The sequence below is a fragment of the Polypterus senegalus genome, chromosome 8, assembly GCF_016835505.1.
Source record: "Polypterus senegalus isolate Bchr_013 chromosome 8, ASM1683550v1, whole genome shotgun sequence".
Taxonomy (NCBI): Eukaryota; Metazoa; Chordata; class Cladistia; order Polypteriformes; family Polypteridae; genus Polypterus; species Polypterus senegalus.
In genome coordinates, this window is record NC_053161.1 from 2,149,588 (window position 1) to 2,164,655 (window position 15,068).

The window sequence follows — 15,068 nt, forward strand, 5'->3', positions numbered from 1 at the left end:
TGTCTTCTGATTTCGGATGGTATGGTGGACAGTCTTAATGAGACCAGGAATCAAGGACATGTTGGTCCATCAATTTTATTAGTAATTTTCTTTTTATTTTCTCACTCCAGTGACTACGGTTTCACAGCAGACATTCTGACCGATTCCAATACTGCGGAAATGATAGACCAGGGACCGAGTGTAGACTTCCAGTCTCCTAAACAGCTGTTATGTTACTCTGAATATCACTGCTGTGCTAGTTTGTGAGGCCAGTTCTGTGCTGTTTACCTACCCTGCGACAGGCTCAAATGCAAACTCGTGCCACTGGCAGGAATTAATGCACAGCACAGGAGCGTATAGCGCAACGAAATCCCCTTGCCAGGAAAGAGCATTATTCCTCTAGGATTGTAATAGGATTTACTTCCCTTAATGCATCACTGGAGAACCTATCAAAGTGTACCGTACATTGCAAATAACAGCACCCATTGGTAGGTTCCAAACAGCAATGTTGTCAGCCCTGATAACAGTGTGGCACCAAGAAGCTAGTGCGATTGCATGCAAGTTTTCATCCTAAATGAAAAACGAAAAGCTGATTTCAATCACGGGCTTTAACTGGTGAGGTATATTTTACTTTTTAGCTTTGCAGGATACACTAATGCACTTAATGGTATAGGTGGAGGGAGGCATGGTGGAGCAGTTGGTGGCGCAGCTTCCTCGCAGTTAGGAGACCCGGGTTCGCTTCTTGGGTCCTCCCTGCGTGGAGTTTGCATGTACTCCCCGTGTCTGCGTGGGTTTCCTCCGGGTACTCCGGTTTCCTCCTACAGTCTAAAGACATGCAGGTTAGGTGCATTGGCGATTCTAAATTGTCTGTGTGTGTGTGTGTGTGTGTGCCCTGCGGTGGGCTGGCGCCCTGCCCGGGGTTTGTTTCTTGCCTTGTGCCCTGTGTTGGCCGGGATTGGCTCCAGCAGACCCCCGTGACCCTGTAGTTAGGATATAGCGGATTGGATAATGGATGGATGGTATAGATGGAAACTATAATTACTAAATTACTTTCACTACTTGATCTAGTTCTTAAAATGTGAATGGAGGCTAAAGTATTCAAAAAAATTAAGAATATCTAAATGCCACATAGGTAGTGTGTAATTTCAGCAATAAATATAGATAGATAGATAGAAAGTTTTCATAACTCTTCACTTTTTTCACATTTTGCTAGGTTGCAGCCTTGTACTAAAATCATTTAAATTATTTTTTCCCTTGTTAAGTACCAGAATGGCAAATCAAAAAGAGCATTTTAGAAATAAAAATATATAAACTTTGAAATCTGGCTCAGTTGCATCACACTCAATTGATCACCATCATTGAGATGTTTCAACACTTTTTTTGGAGTCAGCCTATGTTATATTCAATTCCACTTGACTTGGAAAGGTGCACACCCATCTATAGAAAGTCCCACAGCTGAACAATGTATATCAGAGCAAAAACCAGATGATGAGGTGAAAGGAATTGCCTGCAGAGCTTAGAGACAGGATTGTGTTAAGGCCCAGATCTGGGTAAGGATCCAAATAAATTTTAGAAGAACTGAAGGTTCATAAAGAGCACAGTGGTCTCTGTAATTCTGAAATGGAAGGAGTTTAGAACAACAACTAAGCAATCTTGGCAGAAGGACTTTGGTAGTAGAAGTGACCAAAAGCATGATGGTCACTCTGACTGAACACCAGAGAACCTGTGTGGAGATGGCAGAAATTTCCAGAAGGACAGTCATCACTACAACACTCCACTGATGTGGGCTTATGACAGAGTTGCCAGACAAAAGACATATGGTCAATGCTTATTCCTGCCTTGAATATGCTGCTACTGGTATTAGACTCTAGCTGCTGTGGAAGAATATACTACTGTATATGCTCAGGGATTATATTCTGCTCTTTGAATGTTTACATTATATCACTAGGAAAACACATTTTGTTGTTTCTCAATAAGTAATGAACTGGGTTTCATGTATATCTTGTTTAAGTTGTAACCAAATCTGTACTTTTATAGGTACTGTTTAAGAATATCATGCTTATTACAATTTCCACTAAGGCTCATTAGAGGTCTGTGAAGGTAAAGGAGTTTCAAGGACAGGCAGCTACTGATAAGATAATTAATGATTACTGTAAGCAATAAAACTGATAAATGTTTGCTAAGTAAGGGTCACCAGACATGACCTAACTCTTGTTGGTATGAAGTAAGCAGGTTGACATTGATTGATGTAATGGCAAGTGTGGGGGGAAGATATTTAAGCAATAAAACTACTTTAATGATATTATTACGGATTTCAATGTAAAGTTCTGGATCAGCATTAATGCTATTAAAGACCTCCTTTTGTTAAATTAAAATATTGTGGCTTATTTTCTTCCACATTGCTGTAAACCTGTAATAGGCAAAAAGTAGGTGCAAAGAATGGATAGACTGATGAATGTTCCTTTGTGAAAAAAACAAAATTTCACTCTTTGATCTTTTAGCAATGTATTAATTAAATTAAGATAAATTAACACACATGTCACTGGGGCATAGTGGCTCAAGGGCTGATGCCTGTGTCTCTCAACCCCAGAAGACTAGGTTTTAAACCTGGTCCATTAACTGACAGTATGGAGTATTGTGTTATCCTTGTGTCTCTGTGAGCTTTCCACAACATATTCCAGTTTTCTAGCGACATCCTAAGGATGTGTGGGTGTTTTATTGTGTTATCAGATCACATGTGACATGCACCTAACACCAAATGTACTAACCTCTTAGTTTCTTTAATTAAAGAAGGTTAGGAAGAAATGTCAAAACCAGCACATCAATTGTTATTTGTAATGTCTTACTTGTGTTACTATATATTCAATCCTAGGCATCTGTCTCTATTGACAGGTGTCACAATAATGAGACATGAACAGATAAAGGTTTGGGACAGCCACCCGTGTAATATGGTATCCCGGCTGCAAAAGTCATTTTAGTCACAATAACCAACACTGAAGTGCATACAACAGAGTCCAAAACAAGACTGAGGGAAAAGGGGAAAAGGGCATGCTTTTAAAGGGGAAGACAGGAAGTGAGGTCATAAGGATCGGGCATGTGTTCATCGCTCATTGGATCAGGCCCGGACCTGACATCAGGGGGGCCGGAGCTGGTAAGGTCTGTTTCCATTGGTTCGGTCCCGGAAGTGATGTCAAGAGAGCCAGGTGGAGTCTCCCAGGAATGGTCTACAGGGAAGTGAGAAAAAGAGTCAGTGCACTCTGCCACATCCCGGCATGCCTCCGAAATGCCTTCATTTAAGCCCTTTAGCTGCCTCCCATGCGCACGTGTGTGACAAAGGATGCTTACTGACCAGAGCTGTTTTTACTTCCCAACATTTACTTCAAACTAGCTTTACCAGCAATAGCAGCCATCACAAGATCATCCTCTTGTGCCCTTAAGAGGCTGCAATTAGGCAAGGAATGGATAATCTAGCTTTCTGGTGCTAGTAGCAATTCATCCATCCATCCAGCCATCCATTTTCTAACCCGCTGAATCCAAATATAGGGTCACGGGGGTCTGCTGGAGCCAATCCCAGCCAACACAGGGCACAAGGCAGGAACCAATCCTGGGCAGGGTGCCAACCCACCGCAGAGTAGCAATTCAGATAAAGATAATGAGTTTAAGACTTTACTTACAGATTATATTTATTTGCATCAAAACCAAAATCAAAAAATATAGGTAATACAAAGAATTATTCAGCCTGGGTTAATTTCTGTAATCTTCTTTCAGTTGCAAATGACTTTTCCCAGACGGCCTTTTTTCTTTAGGTGCAAATAATATACCCTTTAATTGAAAAAGATTTCTTCCCGAAGACAGATCTCCTTTGAAGATACAAGTTATATCAAAGTACCCATATTTTTCTCCAAATAGCAAATGATCTGAGTTCATCACAAAAATGTCAGAAAAGCAACAACTTTACTAAAAGAAAGTTACATTTTTGCAACTAACAGCAACTGAGAACTCTTAAAGATGTTAAATAAAGGGCAGCCATTTCCCACCTCCCTTTGTGACCAGAATGAAAACTTGGCTTACTTGTTTTCATCCACGTTAGTGGATCTTACAGTTTTCTGAAAACACACAGAAAAATGCTAGTAAATCATTATCACAACATTCAGGTTAATTTCCCATGGATACCAAAAGATGTGTTTTCTAACTAAGCAAAATACTCGAAATCCTACTTTCTCTTTCAGCTTTCCAAGAATACATTGAATTCATGTTCAGCTTGACAAGACTTGTAGGGCAAGATGTATCACCTGAAATCTGTCAGCTGAAAAGGTTAAAGTATTTCCAATAGCAGTGGGCTAAGTTGACTACTAATTATATGCTATCAAGAATTGGCTCTTGATGTTCAATTGATGCTGCAAGGACATATCCCTTTAAAAGGTATACAGTACAAAAGGGTATGTACACCTAACAAAAAAATCATACCACCTAGCCTCCGTGGCTAAGTCTATGCAAGGGTACCTTAAGTGAGATTCTGATAACTGAAGATAGCAATGCAGATTCACTCTGGATATCGATCCGTGAACCAACTCTTTGTATTTGCACAGATGCGATATTTCAGATGTCTACATGCGCTTTGTGGATTTACAAAAAGCACATGACTGTGTACCCTTGCCTGATGAAGGGCCTTAGCTGCCCTCGAAAGCTTGCATTTGTAATCTATTTAGTTAGCCAATAAAAGGTTTCATTTCACCCTACTCTCTCCTGTATCAATCTATGGCTAACAAGGTACAACACTCTACTCCTGTAGTACTGTGTCATGCGGAAGGTGCTTCAAAACTATGAAGTTCCTGGGCCAATACAGTGTGCCATCTAACATTTGTATTGCAGAGCAGGAGTAGTGTGCAAATTTGGTGTTAAATAAAGACCATTCAATGAAGGTGTTGAGCTCTGACAAACATGAATCTGGTTTCCTTTCCTACTTAAGATCTTCATGAAGCTCAGGCTGGTAGAGTATCCAGTTTGGAGACTGCACCTCTGCTGTTTGCAGATTATGTTTCTTGTTTGGTTTCATTAATTTCAGATTGCAGGTGAACACTGAAATTGTTTATAGATGAGTGTGATGAGGCTGGGATGAGAACTTGCACCTCCATATCTGAGGTCTTGATAGTGTCAAAAAATGTGCCTTGTTATCATCAGGTGAGCAGCTGTATTATGTGGAAAAGTTTGTGTACCTCAGAAGTTTGTTCTCCATTCAGAACAGATGATTGTTGAGACTGAGAACTGTGCAGTAGCCACAGTTTTACATATGTCATTGTAGAATGTGGTAGTGAAGAGGGAGCTAAGCTCTCAGATAAACCCTTCAATTTACCTGTCAATCTACATAACCATCCTCACCTGACATCACAAGATCTAAGTAGTGAGTTAAAGAATAAAATTACAAGATATGATGCCTGGGCGCTTACAGCCACCCTTTATAACGACACAGACAGGCAAGACACAGGTTTAGTCCACACAGCACACGGTTTCATTTACACCATCCAGCACTTCACAGCACAAGATAAAGCACAGTGCACTAATCACCAACACAGTCCCTTCGCCTTCAGTCCTCCACAACAGGCTTTATCCTCCACCTCCTGACTCTGGCTCTTGGATGCTGGCGACTGGCCCCTTTTTATAGGACTCCTGGAAGGACTCCATGTTCCTAACAAGCCTCTTCTGGCGGCAAACAACCAGGCGTCCCCTGGCAATAGCCACAGGCCACAGCAGGGCTGAACTTCCAAGCTTACAACCTGTGGTCCCACTGGAAGCTAAGGGGGCTGCCCTCTGTCTGTCTTGGGGAGAAACAGTCTTGAAAATACTCTCTCTTCTGGTACTTCCATGATCAGGGCGTCCAGTCCGAGTAAAGGCCCGGGTTGTCCACCACAAAGAATAAGCAGCAAAAAAAAAAAACCAGCTTCCTGCATAGGTTTTCTAGTTTAACTATCTGTCATAGTGTGAGGAGTGCAGAAATATGGAGCTTAAAGTAGAAAAGCTGTTTCTCCAGATCATGAGGAGCTAGTTGAGGTGGTTTGGGCCTGTAAAAATTTTCCAGGTTATCTTTTTTGGGGAGGTTTACAAGGCGCAGCTCATTCAGAGAAGACTAGGAGCAGACCCAAAAGACGCTGGTGAAATCACATTTCTCAGGAAGCTTGGAAGCATCAGAAAAGTTCACAGTTAGAAATTGTTATTGAGCGTAGGGTGGTCTGGCCTTTTCAACTCACCATTATCATCATCAAGATAAGCAGAGTGAAAGCGAAATATAGTGAAGACATGAATCACTGAAAACTTGTGACATATATAAACAAAAATCTGTTTTGTCTCATATTAAAAATTAACCAATTTTAATGTAGCTTAATCCTTGATGTGGCGGCACGGTGGCGCAGTGGTAGTGCTGCTGCCTCGCAGTTAGGAGACCCGGGTTCGCTTCCCGGGTCCTCCCTGCGTGGAGTTTGCATGTTCTCCCTGTGTCTGTGTGGGTTTCCTCCGGGCACTCCGGTTTCCTCCCACAATCCAAAGACATGCAGGTTAGGTGGACTGGCGATTCTAAATTGGCCCTGGTGTGTTTGTGTGTGTCCTGTGGATGGTTGGCACCCAGCCCAGAATTGGTTCGTGCCCTGTGTTGGCTGGGATTGGCTCCAGCAGACCACTGTGACCCTGTATTCAGATTCAGCAGGTTAGAAAATGGATGGATGGAATCCTTGATGCATTCTTAGAGTGCATACCCTCAATTAAATTTTCCTGTATGTCTCTAGAGTCAGATACATTTGAAATAATTCAACAGGAAAACCAAATTTCCACTTGTATTTATTTGAGAATGTCTTATTCTTGAAGCTGAAAACAATATTTTTACTACAAAAAAACAATTTTCAGGTTTTTGAAGTAAAATTTAAAGGGAGTGACCAGTAGGGGATGTTGCAACACCTCAAACCCCAAAACAACAACACTAGACCAATCCTGGGTTCAAATAACATGGGTATTTTTAACCAAAATACCTTACAATAAGGTTCTTTAACAATATTCTTCTTCACTTCTCTGTTTCTTCCTCTCTCTTGTTCCTCCATTCCTCCCAGGTGAGTGTTGCCTATATCCATGCCTGGCCTGAATGTGGCAGAGCTGTTCCTTTTATCTTGGACCTGGGAGTACATCCTGTGCCTGGGCATAGCCTGATGGAAGTACTTCCTGGTCAATCAGGGATTGCCAATTCCACCTGCTCCCTCTTGCAACTTCCACTGAAGCCAACTGGGCAGCCCCACAGGATTACAACTCCCAATATGCCCTTCGGATATTGGTGTGGGAATCCTGGTTTGGGTGTGCTGCCATCTAGCATATTGGACGAGCCACTGCTCCAAATACAAAGTATCACCTTGTTCCTTAATTACATTGGCCTCCTGGCCAGGTATTGAATTATGCCCCATCCTGGTCTGGACACCAGTCCATTGCTGTCGCCCATTACCAAAGTAACATGAAAATTATAATGGTGAATTATAATGCATAAACATCTGGATTTTTAGAATGGCTACCAACTTGCACCCAAAGCTAATAAAGAGACTGATGTCCATAAACTGGGTGCTCTCTAAATTTAGTTAACATTTTCCCCTTATGTCTGCATGGGTTTAAACCAGGTGCAAGGGTTTCCTCCCAAAGACATGTAGGTTAGGTGCACTGACATTGCTAACTTAGCTGTAAAGTGTGTGTACGAATGTGTGTTGGCACTGTAATGGACTGGTGCCTCGTTCAGGGATTGTCCCTGCCTTGCACCCTATGATTCCTGGTATAGGGTCCAACTTCTCTACTGCAGCAATGCCCTGGATAAGCGGGTTAGTAAAATTGATAGACGGAAATATCCTCTTCTTAAATACAGCCAGCCTTGCAGTCCTGGATAAACATCTTTCTAAAAAAATGTACTATAAAATGTATGTATACTTGAACAAAATGTTGTTTTCCTTTGACTATACAGATTTAAAGTATAAACATTTTTGTTTTCCTTGCATATCAGTTTTAGACTGAAAGCAAATGTCATATCTTCTGTTGAGCATTTGAAAGTCTGGGAAATCTTTACCCTTTTTCAACCCTTAGTTTTCAACAGGAAGTCATTGCCAACTGAGGAGATTCCAAAGGACTGGAAAATGGCAAATATTATCCCATTATATAAAAAGGGTGACATGGCAGATCCAAGCAACTATATGCCAGTATGCTTAACATGTATCACAGGAAAAGTAATGGAAGGAATTATTAAGGATAAGATTTACATGTCAAGTACAAGAGTTTTTCAGAACAGTCAGCATGGGTTCAGAAGAGGGAGGTCGTGTTTTACTAACATGTTGGAATTCTATGAGGAGGTAACAAAAGGATACAATGAAAGTGAAGCATATGATATTATTTATATTGACTTTCAGAAAGCATTTGATTAAGTGCCACATGAAAGGTTGGGCATCAAACAGAAAGAAGGGGAAGTTCAGGGTGATGTTTTTAGATGGGTGCAGAATTGGCTCAGGCACATGAAGCAGAGGGTGATGGTGTGAGGAACCTCATCAGAACTGGCTGATGTTAAGAGTGGTGTTCCACAGGGGTCAGTGCTAGGGCCGCTGCTATTTTTAATAGATATAAATGATTTAGATAGGATTATAAGTAACAAGCTGGTTAAGTTTGCAGATGATACCAAGATAGGTGGATTAGCAAGTAATTTGGAATCCGTTATATCATTACAGAAGGACTTAGACAGGATACAGGCTTGGGCAGATTTATGGCAGATGAAATTTAAGGTCAGTAAATGTAAAGTATTACACGTATGAAGCAAAAACATTAAGTTTGTATACACAATGGGTGGTCTGAAAATCAAAAGTACACCTTATGAGAAGGATTTAGAAATCAGAGTGGAATCTAAGCTATCAACTTCCCAACATTGTTCAGAAGCCATTAAGAAGGCAAACAGAATGTTAGGTTATATAGCACGATGTGTGGAGTACAAGTCCAAGGAGGTTATGCTCAACCTTTATAATGCACTGGTGAGGCCTCATCTTGAGTACTGTGTGCAGTTTTGGTCTCCAGGCTACAAAAAGGACTTAGCAGTGCTAGAAAAGGTCCAGAGAAGAGCGACTAGGCTGATTCCAGGACTACAGGGGATGAATTGTTAGGACAGATTGAAAGAGCTGAGCCTTTTCAGTTTAAGCAAAAGAAGATTAAGAGGTGACATGACAGAAGTGTTTAAAATTATGAAGGGAATTAGTACAGTGGATCGAGACTGTTATTTTAAGTTCATCAAGAACACGGGGACACAGTCAGAAACTTGTTAAATTTTGAATAAACATTAGGACTTTTTCTTTACACAAAAATGATAGACACTTGGAATAAGCTACCAAGCAGTGTAATTGATAGTAAGACTGTAGGGACTTTCAAAACTAGACTTGATGTTTTTTTGGTAGGAATAAGTGGATAGGACTGGTGAGCTTTGTTCAGATGAATGGCCTGTTCTCGTTTAGATTGTTCTAATGTTCTAATACCTCTATGCACATTTACTGTCCTTCTTAATTAAGAATTGTCTTTATTAACTGGGTCAAATACGGTAGGGTTGGAATGCAAGACCAGTTATGACATTAGAGTAGGCCTTGCTATGTCCAAATTGTTTTGTAAAAAGATCTTAATCATACCTCTGGCACACCATGCCAACTTCAATGAAATAAAACTAACCAATTTATTAGGAAAATTATTTATTTTTAAATAAAAAACATATGAATGAATAAAATGAATCTAGTCTTTTTCTAGATTGTCGTAATTGCAGGTTTTCCTATTTGTTTGTCCCAGGAAGATGAAGTAGTAACAATCCTAGATTATGGGAGACTGTCACAAATAATTGATTTGTGTGTTTCACTAAAAGCTATAAAATTGAAAATATTTGTCAGTGCTCATAGACAGAGATCCTGTACATCTTAAGACTGCAAATGATGGAGGACATCATACTGTACATGTAGTTGTGATACATATAACAATAATAAAATTCAAACCTAAATATTCTTTTTTATTACATTTTATTTGATAAAGTGAAAATGGAATCTCTCTATTATAAAAAAAAATCTTAGAAGGAGACAAGACTTGATTTTCTCAGACAGACACTTATACGTCCCACGACAATGTTGGCGTGGTACACATGCAGAGTAGGTTAGAGATAATGAAAGTACTAAAATTCGAAAGTCTTAAAAAGATCATAGTAAAAATCACATTAGCGCAAACAAATGGAAATTATTACTCTGTGAAATAACGGAACAGCGAAAAGAGATTGAATATATTGTTCAGATTTAAACATTAAGTTTAATGAAGTCCTGTGAGTCGGAGACTTTTAACATGAGATTCTTTCAAGTCACGCCCTACTTACAACTATTTTCAAACAAGACCATGGTCATCTAACCTCAGTCGTGTGAATACTTTTGTCAGACACCCTTCCTGCGCTCTCAGCTATTATAAATTTTATCAGGACAATAATTTTACACGTTCTAGATGCTACGTCAATGACTATTCAAAGAAGAAAGAGCAGCACAAACATTCAAAAAAGTCATTTTATTTATTAGAGATAAAGAAACAATATTAACTCACAGGCAGTTATACGTTGCATTGTCATGATGTAAGTCCAAACACGGAATCAAAATTCAATGCGATCTTGAAGAAAAGTTAATTCCAAATATTACTTTTACTAAAGCTTTAAATTAAAAGTGAAAATAATGCATATGTAACAATTCCCATGAAAATAACAATTTCTTTAAATTGTATATCCGATTAACTAAACCCGGGGATGGGTGAGCGAAACGAGCTGAGGGCGAAGCCCTCTAGTACAATAAAAAGTAACAAATAATAATAACTGATTTTTGGACTATGTAAGAACAAAAACAAACCCCAACCCTCCCCCACCCACTCCACCTTAATGTAGAAGGTTAATTAAATAGATAACATCCATACAATATGAGAAAAAAAAGATTGGATGAGCACACTGGTGCACACACACACACACATACCACAAAAACACAAGGTGAAGTAATCTAAAAATAAAAAAAAAGCAAGGAAAGTTTGACAGGGGAAACTGCCTGATGGAAGAACCACCAACTAGCTCTTTATAAAATGAACAAAATAAAGTTATTTGTGGATAATAGAACCAGAAGAGTTGTTAATCTGAAATGCAAAATTTTCAAGAAGGGTAAGATTGTCCCCTCCTTGAACCATTACCTTATCGTGGTGGAGGAGTTTGCATGTCCCAATAATCCTAGGAGCTATGTTGTCTGGGGCTTTATGCCCCTGGTAGTGTCACCCAAGGCAAACTGGTCCTAGGTGAGGGATGAGACAAAGAGCGGTTCAACAAACCTCCAATGAAGAGCAAAAACATTGGACAACGTTTTCCCTTGCCCGGACGCGGGTCATCAGGGCCCCCCTCTGGAGCCAGGCCTGGAGGTGGGGCTCGATGGCGAGCACCTGGTGGCCAGGCCTGCACCCATGGGGCTCGGCCGGGCACAGCCCGAGAGGTAACGTGGGTCCTCCTTCTCATGGGCTCACCACCTATGGGAGGGGCCAAGGAGGTCAGGTGCAGTGTGAGTTCGGTGGTGGCCAAAGGCGGGGACCTTGGCAGTCTGATCCTCGGCTACATAAGCTGGCTCTTGGGACGTGGAATGTCACCTCTCTGAAGGGAAGGAGCCTGAGCTAGTGCTGAGGTCGAGAGGTTCCGGCTAGATATAGTCGGACTCACCTCGACGCACAGCTTGGACTCTGGAACCAATCTCCTTGAGAGGGGCTGGACTCTCTACCACTCTGGAGTTGCCCCCAGTGAGAGGCGCCGAGCAGGTGTGGGCATACTTATTGCCCCCCGACTTGGAGCCTGTGCATTGGGGTTTACCCCGGTGGACGAGAGGGTGGCCTCCCTCCACCTTCGGGTGGGGGAAAGGGTCCTGACTGTTGTTTGTGCATATGCGCCGAACAGCAGTTTGGAGTACCCACCCTTTTTGGAGTCTCTGGAGGGGGTGCATTTTTTCACTTAAGAAACATAAGTAAAGTTAGACCTCTTATATCACTGAAAGATGCTAAGAAATTAATTCACGCTTTTGTTTTCAGTCGACTAGATTACTGTAACGCACTCCTCTCAGGACTACCCAAGAAAGATAAATCGTTTGCAACTAGTGTAGAATGCAGCTGCTAGAATCCTAACTAGGAAAAGAAAATCTGAACACATTACTCCAGTTTTGATGTCACTACACTGGTTACCTGTGTCATTCAGGATTGACTTTAAAATTCTGCTTAAGGTTTATAAAGCCTTAAATAATCTCGCCCCATCTTATATATTGGAATGTCTGACACCCTATATTCTAAATCGTAACCTCAGATCCTCAAATGAGTGTCTCCTTAGAATTCCAAGAACAAAACTTAAAAGAAATGGTGAGGCGGCCTTCTGCTGTTATGCACCTAAAATCTGGAATAGCCTGCCAATAGGAATTCGCCAGGCTAATACAGTAGAGCATTTTAAAACTCTGCTGAAAACATATTACTTTAACATGGCCTTTTTATAACTTCAATTTAACTTAATTTAACTTAATCCTGATACTCTATATGTTCAATTTCCTCATAATAATTATTCATGGTGGCTCTAAAATCCGTACTGACCCCTACTCTCTTTTTCTGTTTCTTTTTCCGGTGTCTTTGTGGTGGTGGCCTGCGCCACCTACACCTACTCAAAGCTTCATGATGCTCCAACAATGATGGATGGATTCAAAAGGCAGAAGTCTCAGTGACCATCATCATCAAGTCCTTACATGAGAACTCTAAATCCAAAGAGGACTGTTTCATTTATGTTTGGTAGAATTTCCAGAGGGGACTGGGCGGTCTCATGATCTGGATTCCCTACAGATTTTATTTTCTTCTCCAGCCGTCTGGAGATTTTTTTTTTTGTTTTTTCTGTCCCCCCTGGCTATTGAACCTTACTCTTATTCTATGTTAATTAATGTCGACTTATTTTGTTTTATTATTGTGTCTTTTATTTTTCTATTCTTTATTATGTAAAGCACTTTGAGCTACTGTTTGTATGAAAATGTGCTATATAAATAAATGTTGTTGTTGTTGTTGAGGGCGTACCTTCTGGGGACTCCCTCGTTCTGCTGGGAGACTTCAATGCTCACGTGAGCAATGACAGTGAGACCTGGAAGGGCGTGATTGGGAGGAATGGCCCCCCCGATCTGAACCCAAGTGGTGTTTTGTTATTGGACTTCTGTGCTCATCACGGATTGTCCGCAAAGAACACCATGTTCAAGCATAAGGGTGTTCATATGTGCACTTGGGACCAGGACACCCTAGGCCTCAGTTCGATGATCGACTTTGTGGTCGTGTCGTTGGACTAGTGGCCATATGTCTTGGACACTCGGGTGAAGAGAGGGGCGGAGCTGTCAACTGATCACCACCTGGTGGTGAGTTGTCTTCGATGGTGGGGGAAGATGCCGGTGGTGAGTTGTCTTCGATGGTGGGGGAAGATGCCGGTCAGGCCTGGTAGGCCCAAACGTGTTGTGAGGGTCTGCTGGGAACGGCTGGCGGAGTCCCCTGTCAGAAGTAGCTTCAACTCCCACCTTCGGCAGAACTTCGACCACGTTCCGAGGGAGGTGGGGGACATTGAGTCCGAATGGGCCATGTTCCGTGCCTCTATTGTTGAGGCGGCTGACCGGAGCTGTGGTCGTAAGGTGGTCAGTGCCTGACCTGCAATCCCCGAACCCGCTGGAGGGATGCCGTCAAGCTGAAGAAGGAATCCTATAGGAACTTTTTGTCCTGTGGGTCTCTGGAGGCAGCTGATAGGTACCGGCAGGCCAAGCAGAATGCGGCTTCTGTGGTTGCTGAGGCAAAAACTCGGGCATGGGAGGAGTTTGGAGAGGCCATGGAGAATGAGGAGATTCTGGTCCACCATCCGGCGTCTCAGGAGGGGGAAGCAGTGCAGTGTCAACACCGTATATGGTGGGGATAATGCACTGCTGACCTCGACTCAGGATGTTGTGGGTTGGTGGGGGGAGTTTTTCGAAGACCTCCTCAATCCCACTAACATGCCTTCCAATGAGGAAGCAGAGCCTGGGGACTCTGAGGTGGGCTCTCCCATCTCTGGGACTGAGGTCACCGAGGTGGTCAAAAAACTCCTTGGTGGCAGGGCCCCAGGGGTGGATGAGATACGCCCGGAGTTCCTCAAGGCTCTGGATGTTGTAGGACTGTCTTGGTTGACATGTCTCTGCAATATCGCATGGACATCGGGGACATTGCCTCTGGATTGGCAGACTGGGGTGGTGGTCCCCCTCTTTAAAAAGGGAGACTGGAGGGTGTGTTCCAACTACAGAGGGATCACACTCCTTAGCCTCCCTGGGAAAGTCTGTTTGGGTGTTCTGGAGAGGAGGGTCCGTCGGATAGTCGAACCTCGGATTCAGGAGGAACAGTGTGGTTTTCATCCTGGTCGCGGAACAGTGGACCAGCTCTATACCCTTAGCAGAATCCTGGAGGGTGCATGGGAGTTTGCCCAACCAGTCTACATGTGTTTGTGTGAACGTGGAAAAAGCGTTCGACCGTGTCCCTCGGGGAATCCTGTGGGGGGTGCTCCGGGAGTATGGGGTACCAGACCCCCTGATAAGAGCTGTTCGGTCCCTGTACAACTGGGGTCAGAGCTTGGTCCGCATTGCCGGCAGTAAGTCGAGCCCGTTTCCAGTGAGAGTTGGACTCCACCAGGGCTGCCCTTTGTCACCGATTCTGTTCATAACTTTTAGGGACAGAATTTCTAGGCGCAACCAGGGTGTTGAAGGGGTCCGGTTTGGTGGACTCAGGATTGGGTCACTGCCTTTTGCAGATTATGTTGTCCTGTTTGCTTCATCAGGCCGTGATCTTCAGTTCTCTCTGGAACGGTTCGCAGCTGAGTGTGAAGTGGCTGGGATGAGAATCAGCACCTCCAAATCCGAGACCATGGTCCTCAGCCAGAAAAGGGTGGAGTGCCCTCTCAGGGTTGGGGGAGAGATCCTGCCCCAAGTGCAGGAGTTCAATTATCTAGGGGTCTTGTTCACGAGTGAGGGAAGAATGAA